We start from the raw sequence: 15,329 nt of genomic DNA, 5'->3' as shown, positions 1-15,329 counted from the left end.
TTAATAGTTCAAGTGGAGTCCAACTGAAACAGGATGGCTGAGTCTGCTTTCTTCAAGATAGACCATCGTACTTCTGAAAATGTCACCTGTCATTTAACCAGCATCTTTTGTTTTTGCCAACTGCTCCCTCCCATCCTTGACTCTCTCACACAGATTCATTTTAAAACGAAAACCAATTTGTCTTCACAGAAAATGCCCAGACCACACCCCCAGCACATACAAAAGAAGGAATATTTCTTTGTCTTAGAACTGATGTCTAGTTATGTTGTTTACCCTGCTTTATCTACCAGACTATCCTTTAATGCCAGCTCAGGGTGCAGAGCTCACACCCATCAGAGCTGTTGTCTCCCTCACTTCTTTTCTCTGCAAATTCAGAGGGTCCCTTCGTCAGCTCCTTCTCTAATGTGCTCACAAAATATACATTTATTCATTTTTCAATGACCATTGAAAATGCCAGCACTTATTCTAGGTGTTGGGAATTTGTTGGTGAGCAAGAGCCTCCATGAAGCTTATATTCCAGAACCATGCTATTCTGATAAGAGAATTAATGCATCATAAAACCCTGAAAGGTTAAACTCATGTATTGTTACCACCGCCTCCACCATTAAAGCGTCACCCCAAAGTTTAGGACTTACTTTTTTTTTTTTTTTTTTTTTTTGCAGGGTAGGGCTGGTAGGAGGACAACCTGTGGAAGTTGGCTCTCTCCTCCTGTCATGAAAATTCCAGGAACCAAAGCCAGGTTTTTTTAGGCCTGAAGCAGCACCCTTAGCCTCTGAGCCGTCTGCACCGCCCGTGTTTCCATCCACCTGTTAGCTGTTGCTTGGGCACTGAGCACAGGGTCAGAGCATCTGCTCTAAGAGGAAACATGTTTAAACACCAAGTGAATATGGGGTTACAGGACACAATCTTGTTAACAAAATATTCAAAATTTCATTTTGAGTTATATTTCCAAATATAGCAAAAACCAGGTTGACTCATTTGTTATGGCAACAGAGATCACTTAATATACGGGGTGGGGGGGAGGTTATATCAACAGAAAATAAAACTGCTGAATTAACTAATTGATTCAATTGAGATCAAACGTTTAGTACTTGAAGTTGCTAGGGTAATTTTTTTTTTGCTACATGAGTGATTTAAAAAATAGTAACTAGCACATTAGATTAAGTCATATTTACTCCAGACTCCATTCAGGCCCCAGTAAGCCTCTAGTGAGCTAACATACCTAGGAAAAAATGAATCAGTGAGAGCTAGAAGTTTGAGTGTCTTTCAAAGGAATGGTGCACAATTAAGCAGCATGATCTGAAGTTCAAGTGTTTTCAAAGGAAAGGAGTCACTATGTGAGACAATCTAAATTGTCTATCTAATTCTTTGTATCTATGTCTGTGTCGTGTCTATATCCCAGACGAGCACAGACGAGCATTCACAGCCAGAGATTACACCACTATGGCTTGTAGAAGCAGGAGAGAAAACACTGCTTCTCACACACTGATGAAACTGCTCTGATCTCAGCCACTGCCCCCCCCAACCAAACCCACAGGATGAAACCTTAACCCTGAGCATGATGGCTTTAGAGATGGGGCCCTCTGCCTGGGGTTCCTGACACTATAAGAAGAAACAGGAAGGTGGCATTCATAAGAACATAGCCTGCTGATATCTTGCTCTTGGATATCTATTGCCTAGAGTCATGAGGGAAAATAATTATGTTCTCTAGTTACTCTACACATGGCACTTTGTAATGGCTATTTCATCTAAGACAGTGGAAACTAAATAAAACACCAACATAGTAACACCTCTACTCATAGCACTCTTAGAATTTCTCTTTAAGTGATACAGACTCAGTCTGGCTTTCTGAAGCTGGATTTGGGGAGTGTGGAGTCCTATTTGATTATTAATTTGTATTGTCTCTCATTGGAAGTATAAACTAAAGAAATAACAAGAAGACTTTAAGTGACCATTGATGTAGTCTACAAACTCACCGATGCAAAAGCAATCATGGCAAACATACATTTTCCTTCTTTCCTGCAAGGTGATCACGGAAATTTCAGAATCATGCAAAGACTTGCAGTTACCTCCCCTGAACACACTGTTCTTAGGGAACGTAATTTGAATTGCCACAATACTCCCCTGAGCATCTTAGTTAAACATAATACAAAGTCAAGATATGAGAAATATTGCTCTGTATGTGTGCCAGGGGGTGATTATCAGGGCAACAATTGGCCAAGAACCAAACAAACCATCCTTTGAGTCAGTCTGATGTCCAGATTTCCTGTAAATGTTGCAGAAACATCTACCCAAGTGCACTGGCTATCAACTGCCAAAGCCAGAGTCTGTTTTCCAAAGCTCTACTTGTGTACAATCCATAAACAACTGTCAAAGACATCCTACATCTGGATAACACAGTTGCAAAGTTAATTTTGGGAAGGAAAAAACTACATCCCTGGTTTTAATTTGAATGGAATTTTGATCGGGCAAAGCATCACACTACGGGCATTTCTAATGCTTCTATGGATGTGTGGAACAACACAGGAGCTGCCAAACATAAAAAATGCTGGCAAGCAAAACATGGAGAAGTCTAGGAGAGGCTAACAGCATTGTCTCAGGGGCCATTTAGCTCCATGAACCAGCAAGCAGCTGAGACACTCACAGTGCGAACCCGGGACTCAGGATCTACGGTAGATAAATGTTATTGTGCATGTTTAATACAGAAAATTTATATTGGCTGCTACCAAATGGTTGATGCTGTCTCTCTACAAAATGTTGAGATTTCTCTAGTGCTTCAGTGGATCATGCTGAGCTGTACACTCTTAAAAGGACCAAGAGAGCCAGTAGATGGCACGGGGAATAAAAACTCTTGCCACTCAAGTATGAGGACCAGCGTTCAGACCCCCAGCGCCCACAAACAATCTGGGTAAGCTTGGCAGCATGACTGTAATCGCAGACCTAGGCAAATGCAGGCAAGGGATCCCTGAGTCAGGGTAGCTATTCAAGCAAAAGCAGTGAGCTGTGAGCTTAAATGAGAGCATTGCCTTAATATATAAGGTAGAAAACGATGGAGGAAGACAGTGTCAATCTCTGTCTTCCACACACATGCACAGACAAGTGTGTGCCTACAGACATTTATCCCCATACATGCAAACATATATACATGCACACGTGTGTGAGCACTTGTACATGCTTATTCCCTACACAAGCACACCCATATATCATGAAACACACAAATGCATATGCATAGACATGTGTGTGCACCTGTTCCACTCACCTCTCACACACATACACACACATACACACACATATATACACACACACAAACGCACACACATATATATACAAACACATACACACACAAACACACTCATACACACTCACACACACACATATATATACACACATATATACACACACATACACACACATATATACACACACATACACACACATACACACACATGTATATACACACACATATACACACACTCACACACACACATCTATACACACACACACACACACACACACACACACACACACACACATACACACAGTGGGCCTGGCACGGGCTTTGTAAACCTCAAAGGCCCCTTACAATGACACATGCCCTTCAACAAGGCCATATACTTCCCAATCTTTCTCAAACAGTTCTGCTCTCTGCTGACTAAGCCTCCAAGTCTGTGAACTGCTGGGGGCCGTTCGCTCTCATTCAAACCATCACCTTCCACTCCCTGCCCCACAGATCTGTAGCCATATCATAACGCAAAATGTATTCTGTCCATAGTCTTTCAGTCTCAACACTTTGAAAGTTCAAAGTCTCTTCTGAGACTCGTGACAATCTTTTAACAGTAACATCAGTCAAAAAGCAGGCCACATGCTTCTAACATTCAGAGGCACAGATTATATATTACCATTCCCGTATGGAAGAAAGGGAGACTACTGGGGAAAGGCAAGACTGGAAACCAGCGGGGTGAACTCCAAATTCTGCATCTCTGTGGTTGATGTTAAAGGATTTATTAGATGGCTCTTCCCTTACGGTTTTGCTAACTGCAACACACTTGCCCTTCTCTGAGTTCTTTCCACTTTGCAGCATTTTTTGGTTAGGCATCCCATGACTCTAGCATCTCCAACATCTTGGGGCCTCCAATGCAACTCAGGCTTCTCCATCACAGCTTCACCCCGTGGCCTCTCTGGGCCTCCTTTGCCACATACATGGCTTCAGTGGCTTTCTTTAACTGTGGAGGAAGATTCCACAACTCTTTTCCTGTATCATTCGTGACTTTAAGCCAGACTATGTGACTGAAGCTGCCAAATTCTTCTTCTTGTTAGGGCTGTAATCTGCCACCCCCCCATTTTAATTATATTTGCATAAACTTTCATTTTTGTTTATGCTAAGGAAATAACTCTGGCCTTTTCCTTTAACAGATTACAGTATCAGGCAGGTGGGATCTTACCTTGAGGCTATGACTCCTTTTATTCCATTTAATTTAACATCAGGCTTTCTTTCAATGTTTTATCTCTTTTAGCACAAGCCTTGGCTCCAACATCACCTTTTCTCTTCAAAATGTACATTGTAAATGGAGTTTTTAATTGGTCCAAATAATAAAAACCCAGAGTCAGATACAGAGGAAAATGCTGAGAGATCAGAGAGAAGGAGCAGCAAGCCAAAGCCACCTTCATCTCATTAGCTTCCCAGAGGAAAAAGAGCGCAAGTTCCTGTTTCTGCCCAATTATATCCTCTCTCCATCCAGCCATCTCATTTCCTCTCTCTGCCCAGGCATCTCACTTCCTATCTGTCTGTACAGACCTCCAGATCTCTATAGTTAGCTAGTAGAAAGCTCCACCCTCTAATCTTCAGACAGGCTTTATTTGTACAAGCAAGATATCATCAAAGTACATTTTTCTTTGCCCAGTTTGATCCTTTACAGAAGAGAATAAGAGTGGTTGCTAAGAACCACATGGCACAGTCAATACTGGGTTGTCTTGAAATCTCCTCTGCCAAGGACATTAGTCCTAAACTCACCAATTTAGCTTCAGGCAGACTTTTAGAGCAAGGGCAAAACACAGTCACATTCTTCACCAAAATATTATAAGAATGGCCCTATGTCAGCCAATAGTATTCTTCTCCCACGAAAACTCTAGTACGGATCCCTAACAGTCCATATCACCCTCGGCACTAGTTTTCTATGCACCTACCTGTATGGCCCATTAAGCCCCACCTAAAGTTTTCAACTGCTTTCCTAATCCAAAGTCTATGAACAAGCAGCATGGCCAGGCCTGTCACAGAAATACCTCTCCTGGTACCAAGTGGGCATAGTGTTTGTGGACTGGGAGAACCATTTGAAATATGAGATTGTGGCTCCCATTACAGTGGCCTTGTATATTTAATGTCTGTGTGCTTGCTTGCTTGTTTTTTGACAGAGGGCATTTCTATTTTGTTCCTGGCTTCCTTGAAACACATAATATAGCTCAGTGGCCTCATACCGGTGGTCCGCCTGCCTCAACCTCCCAGCTGCTGGAATTTTAGCTTGTATGTCCATGTACACATGGCCCTAGGCATGAGACAGCAATCATTAACAGGACAGGTGCTGCTTCCTCCATAGTGATTTGCTAGGACTGTTAGTGGCTTGCTTCCTTCTAAACAAGGCCAGCAGTATACCTTTGCATTATATATATGTCTGTCTCTAGTCCTATGGGGATGAGTACCCCCACAGAGGTTTGGGTGGCCTTGACAATTCCACATTCTGCCACAGTGGCTTATGATGTGGATTTTGTTTTGCTAAACAGCATGCACCTGCAGGAAGCAGTGGGATTTTAGATACTTTCTGATATGTAACTTCAGCGTGGCGGCTAAGCTGGGTAAAGTACAATCCATGGTCCTGGAGTTTTGAGAATCTGACCACACTCCCATGGCACTAGCCACTTTTCCTGCTGCTGAAACAACATACCTGACAAAATCACGCTGACTTAGGAAGCATTTACTCTGGACAACAGATTAAGGGTACAATCCATCATGGCCAGGAAGGCATCATAGCAAGAGTGGCTCTAGGTATAGCAGCAGGTGTCACATCATACCCGAAGTCAGGAAGTAGAGAGAGTGGCATGTGATGCTCCAGTGTTTCTCTTCTTTTTATTTTCTTTAGACCCCCAGCCATTGGAATGATGTCATCCACATTCAGGGTGGGAAGTTCCACCTCAGTTAAACTAGTATGGAAACACTCTCACAGACCCATCAGACTTATCTCCTAGAAGATACTAAATCTCCTAGAAAACATTGTCAAGGTGACAAGAATAACCGTTAAAACCACAGAAAGTTAAAACACATGATGCTGAAAGGTTTTGTTCATCCATTTGTTTCTGAGCAGACTTGTTAGTGTCCCGAAGGATGTTCTGAGGGGGTAGCAGAGTTGGAAAGGATTCCTGTTTATTGATGAGGGTTTCCCTCCTGGAGGGAGGGAGAGATGTGAGGCTCAAAGGTAGACAACTCAGGGAGCTCCTAAAAGTTACAAGATTCACAAAGTCCCTCCCCAAGGTTACAGAAGCAGTAAGAACCTTGTCTCAGTTAGGGTTTCGATTGCTCTGAAGAGACACCATGACCACCACAACTCTTCTAAAGGAAAACATTTAATTGGGGTGGCTTACACTTCAGAGGTTCAGTCCTTATCATCACAGCCAGACATGGCAGTGTGAAGCAGCCGCGGTGGTGCTGGAGAGCTAGCTGAGAGTTCTACATCTTGTTCAGGCAGCAGGAAGTGGACTGAGACCCTGAGTTTAGCTTCAGCATGTGTCAGACCTCAAAGCCCAGCCCAGCAGTGACACACTTCCTCCAAAAAGGCCATTCCTATCCCAACAAAGCCACCCCTCCTAATAGTGCCACTCCCTATGAGCTCACGGGGACCATTTTCTTTCACACCACCACAGACATCTAGGAAGAGAGGGATCTCCGACCAGCAGAGGTGTCTGAAAATTGTGCAGAGAGCTCTGGAGATGCAGCTTCTGTGGGCCACCACCCACACTGGAGTGACTCTGTGATGGAGGTGCCTCAGAGTCACCATGCTGTTAGAAGAAACTGTTCACTTGAACATGGCCAAAGCAAACTCTGGTTCACTAAACTAGCCTTGGGCAGAATGGTTTCCTTGGTCTGCTGCCTTTGCTCCCTCTGGGATGCATGGATGGCTGCTAACTTCTCCTCAGGAAAAGGGACAAGGCAGTGCTCTTCAGCACTGTGCACATGACACCTGACTTCCTGGGGGCAGTCGGGCTTTCTCTGCTTGCTATCTCTGATTTCTTTTTACCTTGCACTTTCTTAGCTTGTTCACTCACATTGTCTCTCTCTGTGCATGCATCCTTGTTTCCTGAGGATGCCTAGCCATGCAAAGCCTTCGGAAGCCTGCTCTGTGTGCCGGTAGGACTGGTGAGGAACTGCTAAAAGGAAAACCAGAGAAGCAGAGAAACCACACTGGTGACATCAGGAGAGAGTGGGGTTGGAGAAGCTGTCTGAAATTGACAGAGATTTGAAGAACTCTGTGTCTGGGAAGGATTTGCAGAGCTTTGCTGCATGGCATTGTGTGAAATCCCTGTCATGTCCTTCCTTTCACACAAGGCTGTAGTGAAGACCTGACTGTTTTCAGTTCAGGCTGGCCAGCACTCAGGGCTCCTGGTACTGCAGAAAACAACCAGCTGAGAGTGACTAGCCTTAAAGACACAGATGCCTCTGGTGACAGTAAACATAAACAAATTAAAGATGAATGAAGGGGGCAATCGATAGCTCATTTTCCAGACTCACGTTCAGGCTAAACATAGTTAGCAAAAGAGAATCTGTCTGGAAATCCGGGTGTCTGAGAACACACCAACAATAAAATCGCTGAGGGCCACCAAAATGCTGCAAATGAGTGATTATTTGTGAATGCATTCAATTAAGGAAAAGCTGTAATGCTAGGATAGAGCATAATAGTTCATTTTGAATGTCTATTTAATGTCTAACTTTGAATGATTTTAGATTAAGTTATAATCATGCATTCAAACATGGGATAAATATATACAATCCATTTCCTTTCTCTTCAAGTGGTATTTTAAGAAAACAACAGTGGCGAGAGTCATGCTGTATTTTTAACACTGTCCACGGAGACCAAACTGGGGACTTCCCATGAGGGAGACCCTCCTATGGCAGGCTTTCAGTTCCTGGGAAATTGCATGCTATGGAAGGAGTCTGGGAAAGAACTTGCTATCTATTATTAATTCTCCCCAGGAAACATTTCCCCATAGTTCCTTTAACAAATAACTTATTAATAAAGAGAAAAACAACATCACAAAGGGAATTTTATGCACATTTCCCTGTTCCAAACACACTATACATTTGGCCTAAAGCTGTACTGCCAGGCAATAGAGATAGTAGGAGTTTACAGCAGTGGCCATTCTTCCATAGGCCCTGGGTTCAATTCCCATTACCCACATGAAGGCTCTTAATTGTATCTCCAGTCCTAGGAAATCTGATGTCCTTTTCTGGTCTCTGTGGGCACCAGATATACACATGGAACACAGGCACACATGCAGATGTAACATCTATACACATAAAATGAAATAGAATAAAATAATTTAAAAAGAGTATATTCTTTTTTTAAAAAAAAAAACAACTGTATTTCATCTAAGGTTACTATAGTTACTACCAAAAATGGTTACTTAGAACAAACCCAAGGAAAAACACCATGATGGCTTGTCTTAAATTTAGAGGAGCTTATAATCTATTCTCTAGCCCCAAGCATTCCCCCAAGTTACCAACTGTAGAAAATATCCCCAGGCACAGAGCATTTGAAGCTAGCTACTGCTCCAGTTCCCCAGACTCATTCTTAGTCATTAGACTAAGTCATTCCTGGTACATTGTTGAACTCTAACTCAAATGTAAATAAGAAAACCAGGGTGGGTAGATCTCAGCATGATGAGGCCTTGAAGGCTGCCTGCAAGCCTTTGTAGATCATCTATAGTAAACAGCATAGAAAACTACCAAATGGACCTCCACAGAGAACCTTGAGAAGACCTGAACTAAACCTGTACTGTTGATATGTCATCCTATGTCAAACTGTGACGCTGAAAGGTCCACATTTTAGATAAATTGAAAAAAATATACATGCACAATTAATGCAGCATCAAAAATCTATATTAGCCAACTAGCAGGTAAACAGCAAGCTAAGTGTGAGCTCAGACAATCCTCAAGCTTGATATTTGGTTGAGACATCAGTAAAAGATGGGTGAACTTTATAGACCACTCTCACTTGTGACAAGTACCATCGTAGTGCATTACTTGGAATGGCTAAGAGACTGTTTCCTTATATGTAAGAGGAAATTAATACAACCTGACCCCTTGGACTCTTGGGATGGTTAAATGTCAGCATTTGCACAGCTCCTGGTGGTGCCTAATACATAAACGCCCAATAAGATGCAGAGCTTCCCCATGTACAGGCAGAAACAGGCACATCCCAGGCACTCCTTGGATATCACACATTTATAAAGCTGGCCAAACGAGTGAGCTTGGGAAAGCCAGGAACCTGGTCTGAAAATGCTGTAAAATTAGTTTGAAAAACTTTGGAAAGAATATTAAATTTGGGGAATTCACTCTCTACTACATGAATCTTGGACAATGAGCATCAACATCATAGAAGATAGTTTTAATTTGCATTATAAATTGAACTACTAGAAGAATAACAATTAAAATTTATTTTCTATAGAGTTGTTAACCTATATTAGTACAAGTGGCCAGGTTAGACTCTGCTAGGAACACAGGATTTCAAATTCAAGCTTTCTTTCCCTTAGTAACTTTTCTACTCACCATGGAGACTAACCATTTCACTGTGATGTGTATAATTGGAGCAAACTGTATTTCAATAAGCAAACCTGAATTGTCTTCCACCTTTATTCAGTGGAAATTAAAAATCTCTAGTCTGTCTTGTTTTGGCTCAAGTTTATTCTCAGTCCATTGACCACTTGGGTCCAACTGGGCCTTCATTCTTTCCTGAATCTACTTCTAATTTGCTTGTGAGACACTGCAGTTGGAACTGCCTTGGAGACACATAAATAGCAACTGCATGGGAAACCAGAGGAACAAATACTCCACTTGTCAGTGTGCCAGCATGCTGGTCTCCAGTCCTTCCAGAGAAGAATAACAATTAAGACTCACCAAGGGGTTTCCAGTCTCCATGGAGGGAAACACTTCTCAGCATGGAATGAAGACCTCAACACCTGCGGTCTCAAATATTAATGTATTGATGGTCAGGGTATGCTGGCTTTTCTTCTCACAGGCTGGAAAGGAAGGACCCTGCTGGTGTGAAAGGAGGCTGACAAGAGGGTGACTCTGTCTGGTCTAGAGTCAACTGAACATTGGCCCTCTAGAAGGTGGCAGGAGCCACGGTCACTTGTCACCTCTGATTGTCTCAGCTGCCCTCTTTTTGGTCTGATCCATGTCTGTTCCCACTTTCCACCACGGGTTATGGCTGCCCAGGGATCAGGAGATTACTAAAGAAGACACCTTAGCTTTGAAGGCTGAATGGTAACAGCAACTTGTAACTTAGATTATTCTGTCCCAGGGTGTGATCATAAGCTGGGGAAAGTTGTCATTGCACATCTAGCCATGACAGGAAAAGGACTAGAACCAAGATGAGGCCACACACTATTCTTATAGGAGTAGTTCAAGAGTCAATCTAGGAACCTATTTTCCTTGCAATATCCAGTGTGAGAAATTTCAGCAAAGATTGTCATGAGGACCATTTCTTCAACTAAAGGAAATAATTTAATTTAATGTGCATTGTTCAAATGTTAGCATTTCAGACATAGTATATATGTTCTGATTTAGGAAATGATTAGTTCTTGCCAACTGGAGGGTGTGGATGTCAGTTTATGTAAAGACACGGAACTTTTTCTAGTATGAACCCTATGTCCTCAAATTGTGTTGATGTGTAATTATGATTCAATATCTTAAGAGGCCTCTTCTAGCCCATTAGGGTTCAGAAGTATCTGTCAGTCAAAGAAACTGGTATGACATTAGTTTGCTAAGTTATCATGGGTAAGCCTTATACATGCATAAAATAAAGAGTTTAGATAGATGTCCTGTGGAAGACACAGGTAATTCACATAGATGTTTCATCAATGAACTTTCAATTTCGAATTAGTCCATTCATAATTTGTAGCAGCCCAAGTACCTACCTATTCTGGCCTCCAACATATCAGAATCCAGGAATGGTTTTATCTTTTCCCCACAGCTGCAGCCAAGCTGTATCTGGGTGTGGGGACTGGGATGAGGTCACAGTGAGATGCAGGGACGAGAGACTATTTTGGCATATATGCTTTAGCTACAGCAGTAAACTTCAACATGGTTGACAGTGAAGAGCTAGAACTGGAGGGAGAAGACAAGATGGTCTCAGAGTTCAACACTGAATCTGAAAGCTCTAAGATGAGTTCAATTCTCTGCTCCCCAAGTTGCTTTTAGTCATGGCATTTTCTCACAGTAATAGAAACACTGAGGTAGACTCTTGCTGACATGGGGCAATATTAAAAAATGGTCATGAAATATCAGCAGTGTTGGAGGTAATCCTTGATCCCTGGGACCCACATGGTGTGGTAGAGAAACAACCCTGCAGCTTGTTCTCAGACTTTTACGCTTGTGCAGTGGCACACGTCTGCACACCCACACACAAAATTAATTTAAAAATAAATAAAAGGTAAACATATTCAAAGTGTTAGTAGGTTACTATACATGTTTCTCTTTACACCATAATTTTGGGAAAGTGTATATCCTAATACTTGACTGTTTTTCACATACACTTATCATAGCTATGTATATCATGTGAGGTTCCTAAATGATGGCCATGCAACAATATAATGCCTTGTTAGCAGAACACTACTCTTCTAACAATGATTCTGTAGTCAGCTCATGCACACACACACACACACACACACACACACACACAATGATCATTGACATCAGACAGAGTGAATCTGTACTCATTTCTGGTTTTTTTTATATATTTGCAACATTTAAAATCTCAATGTTTTAGAGACAAATCATATTTCATTACATTTTTCTGTTATAATTTGCCAAGAATGCCAATTATTTACAATTGGTGCTAATAAAAATGTAATGGGAATTTAGCTTTGAACCTTGATGGAAATGCAATTAAGTCTGGGTATCTTGATGGACAAAATCAAGGTTGGAATAGAGCCCCAGCAGTGAAGCGCTGGGACCAGAAATGGGCAGTGAGTGTCAGTACACACTGACACTGACTTCAAACACACAGGTTGCCCATGGAGACTCATTTTTGTATCGGGGCAAAGGACTACAAACAAAAGTTAGCATCCCAGTATTGGGACATACAGCAAAATTGCCTTCATTGTCAGCCATCTTGACACTAACGGTGGCAGATGAAGCTACACAGCCACCAGGGATGGCTTGTCACCTGAGAGCAGGGACAGCAGCAGAAAATGGGAGAAGGCACTAATTAGTGTGACCACGCCCACCAAGAAGTTTGTTTATGTGCACTCAGGAACATGTCTGTAGCTGTTTACACTCGCCTGAGTGAAGACCATCTTCCAGAAGGGAGGAAAATCCCAAGAACTTCATGTTCTTGCCAAGCATGTGACTCCACTGGTCCCAGCTATCTAATCATCCGTGGGAAAGTTGGGACACAATTAACACATTTTCTAGGTTCATTGCTATGATGACATACCCCAACAAAAAGGAACTTAGGTGAGAAAAGAACTTATTTGGCTTACTGTGGCCAGTTGCAGCCTATCATTGCAAGGGATGAAAAGGCAGGAACTCGAGGCCTCCAAGAGCAGAGAAAGAACAAATGTATGCCTTACCCCATGTGCTCAGCTCACTCTCTGCTCCTGTGCAGTTGGGGACACGCTGTCCGAGGATGGTGCTGGGACTTTCTATATCAATTAGCATCAGCAAGATCATTCATAAACACTCTCACTCCCAGGCCAACATGATATAATAAGCCAGTGGTTCTCAACCCATGGGTCTTGACCCCCTTTGGAGTCATATATTGGATGTCCTGCATATCAGATATTTACAATTTACAACAGCAGCATAATTAATTACAGTTATGAAGTAGCAATGAAAATCATTTTATGGTTGGGGGGATGTCACCACGATACGGGGAGCTGTATTAAAGGGACACAGTGTCAGATAGGTTGAGAACCACTGGTTTAGGGAGCCCCTCAGTGAGACTCCTCTCCAGTGAGCCTAGGCTGTGGCCAGCTGTCAGTGAGAGCTAAGCATCACACATGCTGAAAACATTTTGTATTTGAAGGTTTTCTTCATCCCTTTTTTAATTACTTAATCCTTGGAGATAGTTGCATAGAGGAGAGGAGGCTATAAACTCTTAGGTAATATTTATGAGTCTTTAGAAAATACAATTTACTTCTGAAGACACTTTTACAAGTCACATCCTTTAGGGAAAAAACATTAACAGTGGCAATAGATATGCAATTACTAGTCTTCTAGGCTGTGTTGTCCTGCACAGCCTTCACTCATTCCTGGGGAGATGTTATTTAGCAACCTCTTCTCATTCCCTTTAATTGACTGGAGGAAGAAGCATGGCTTCTAAGTCAATGTGACTGGACACAGTGCAATCACACAAACTTACTTAGATGATTACATCTAATCTCATTTAAGAGATGTTAGGAATGCATATGTATTTAAAAAGCAACGGAAGATTGCCTGGCTTATTTGGCTCACACTCACCAGCACCCCCAGGCTAATTCAGAAGCTTCCTTATCTCTGAGTCACTTCTGTCATGTTTAGCTTTTTATTTCTTATTTAGTAACCTAGTCTCTGGAGTCCACCCCCGTCTCCAAAAATGAGTAGCAAGTCGATTGGTCTTCATGAAGAAATGCTTCGCAATAGCATAAGCAAAACCCTAGAAGGAATTACAGAGACATCACAAAAATAGATGCAAACAAAGTGAGTGTGATTCTGTAGGGACTATGGTCATCTTGTACAGGCGATCTCTGGGATCCACCCCATGGAAGAAAACCGACTCTGGTTAAGTTTGTTCTCTGACCTCCACACATGTACTGTGGCCATTCTCCCTGGTTCCCTCCCTTCTTCCCTCTCTGTCTCTCTGTCTGTCTGTCTGTCTGTCTGTCTGTCTGTCTGTTTCTCTCAAATGCAATAAAAATTCAAAAGAAAGTGAGGCACCTGTGCCATGTGTTTTCTCTTATATGTAATATTGCTTTAAGGAGGAGATGTCCTTCTGACTTTCATCTCTGCATCACGCTGCAGTGATGACCTCTTGCCTGTGGTACCATGATCCTCTCATTGAAGTCATAATTAATATTTCATGACAACTTGTACATAGAATGAAAATCAAAGAACCACCGCCTCAGGGTGTCTCAAAACTAGCTGCAGTGAAGATTTCAATTTTTATCCCAGTTCTCCCCTCAGGTCGTAACAAAGCATTCTCTTTGACACAAATTCACTTCTAGTTACAGGGGGTCAGGCATGAATCCATTTGGCATTAGGATGAAGGTACAGTCAAGATAAGACTGGGTGAGTCTGGGGTTGTCTAAGAATGAGGGCATAGGTGACCAATAGAACTATGTTTACCAATGGATCACTCATTTTTAGCTGGAGAATCTTCATATACATATCTTTCCTTCCAGGTCATGAGTCTATTAGGCTGTGAGTATAGAGGAGTCAGGCAACTCCTGTTGAAAAACAACAGCTTGATTGATTCTAAAGTTGAGTTGGTTACATGTATGTATGTGTTCCTGCATGTGTTTATGTGGACCTCACAGGTACAACTGCCTTAGGAAGTAAGATCCACCCACAACTGGAGTTACAGGTGGTTGTGAGCTGCCTAACGGGATGCTGAGAATCGAACCCAGATCCTCTGCAAGAGCAATAACTTTGTCACTGAGCCATCTCTTCAGCCCCTCTACCCACTTTTAACGAATGCATTCTCACTTTTAAGTGGCCTATTTAACTATATCTGCTCTGGAGAGATGGAGCTGCTCGCAGTGAAACTGGCAGCGTCCTCCATGAAATCCGGTTACTCACTCGGATTCAGGTTGATTAGATTCATTTCCTGCCATGTCATTCCCCAGACACCAGCAGTGTGCCCAACTAGATGTCTTCTGAGCATACATCTGGCTTTGGTACATCCAAATCTTCAACAAGTAGCATTCTCCAGGGATCCAAGGAATGCTAGACATACATGGATGCAATGCTCAATACCATGCCATTAACCACAGGATGTACTTCACGGGGAGGGGATGTGGGAGTGGCCTGTGCTTATGACTCAGGATATAGGGGAAAAAGGGCCAAGGAAAAAAACGCCCTGATC

At 42.3% G+C, this 15,329-nt stretch overlaps 1 long non-coding RNA gene across 1 annotated transcript; it reads right to left on the bottom strand.

Annotated features, from left to right (window-relative positions):
* Positions 1–631: 631 nt before the first annotated feature.
* On the bottom strand, positions 632–15,245 carry LOC107979258. The gene is made up of 5 exons (XR_003486046.2): positions 15,044–15,245; positions 13,727–13,901; positions 11,182–11,371; positions 10,160–10,281; positions 632–853 (listed from the first exon to the last, which is right to left on the bottom strand). It is a non-coding gene; the product is annotated as an uncharacterized LOC107979258 (long non-coding RNA).
* Positions 15,246–15,329: the final 84 nt, after the last annotated feature.

The sequence above is a fragment of the Cricetulus griseus genome, chromosome 5, assembly GCF_003668045.3.
Source record: "Cricetulus griseus strain 17A/GY chromosome 5, alternate assembly CriGri-PICRH-1.0, whole genome shotgun sequence".
NCBI classification, from domain to species: Eukaryota; Metazoa; Chordata; class Mammalia; order Rodentia; family Cricetidae; genus Cricetulus; species Cricetulus griseus.
Note: the sequence above shows the minus strand (reverse complement) of the source record. Positions and strands in the feature narration are given on the sequence as shown.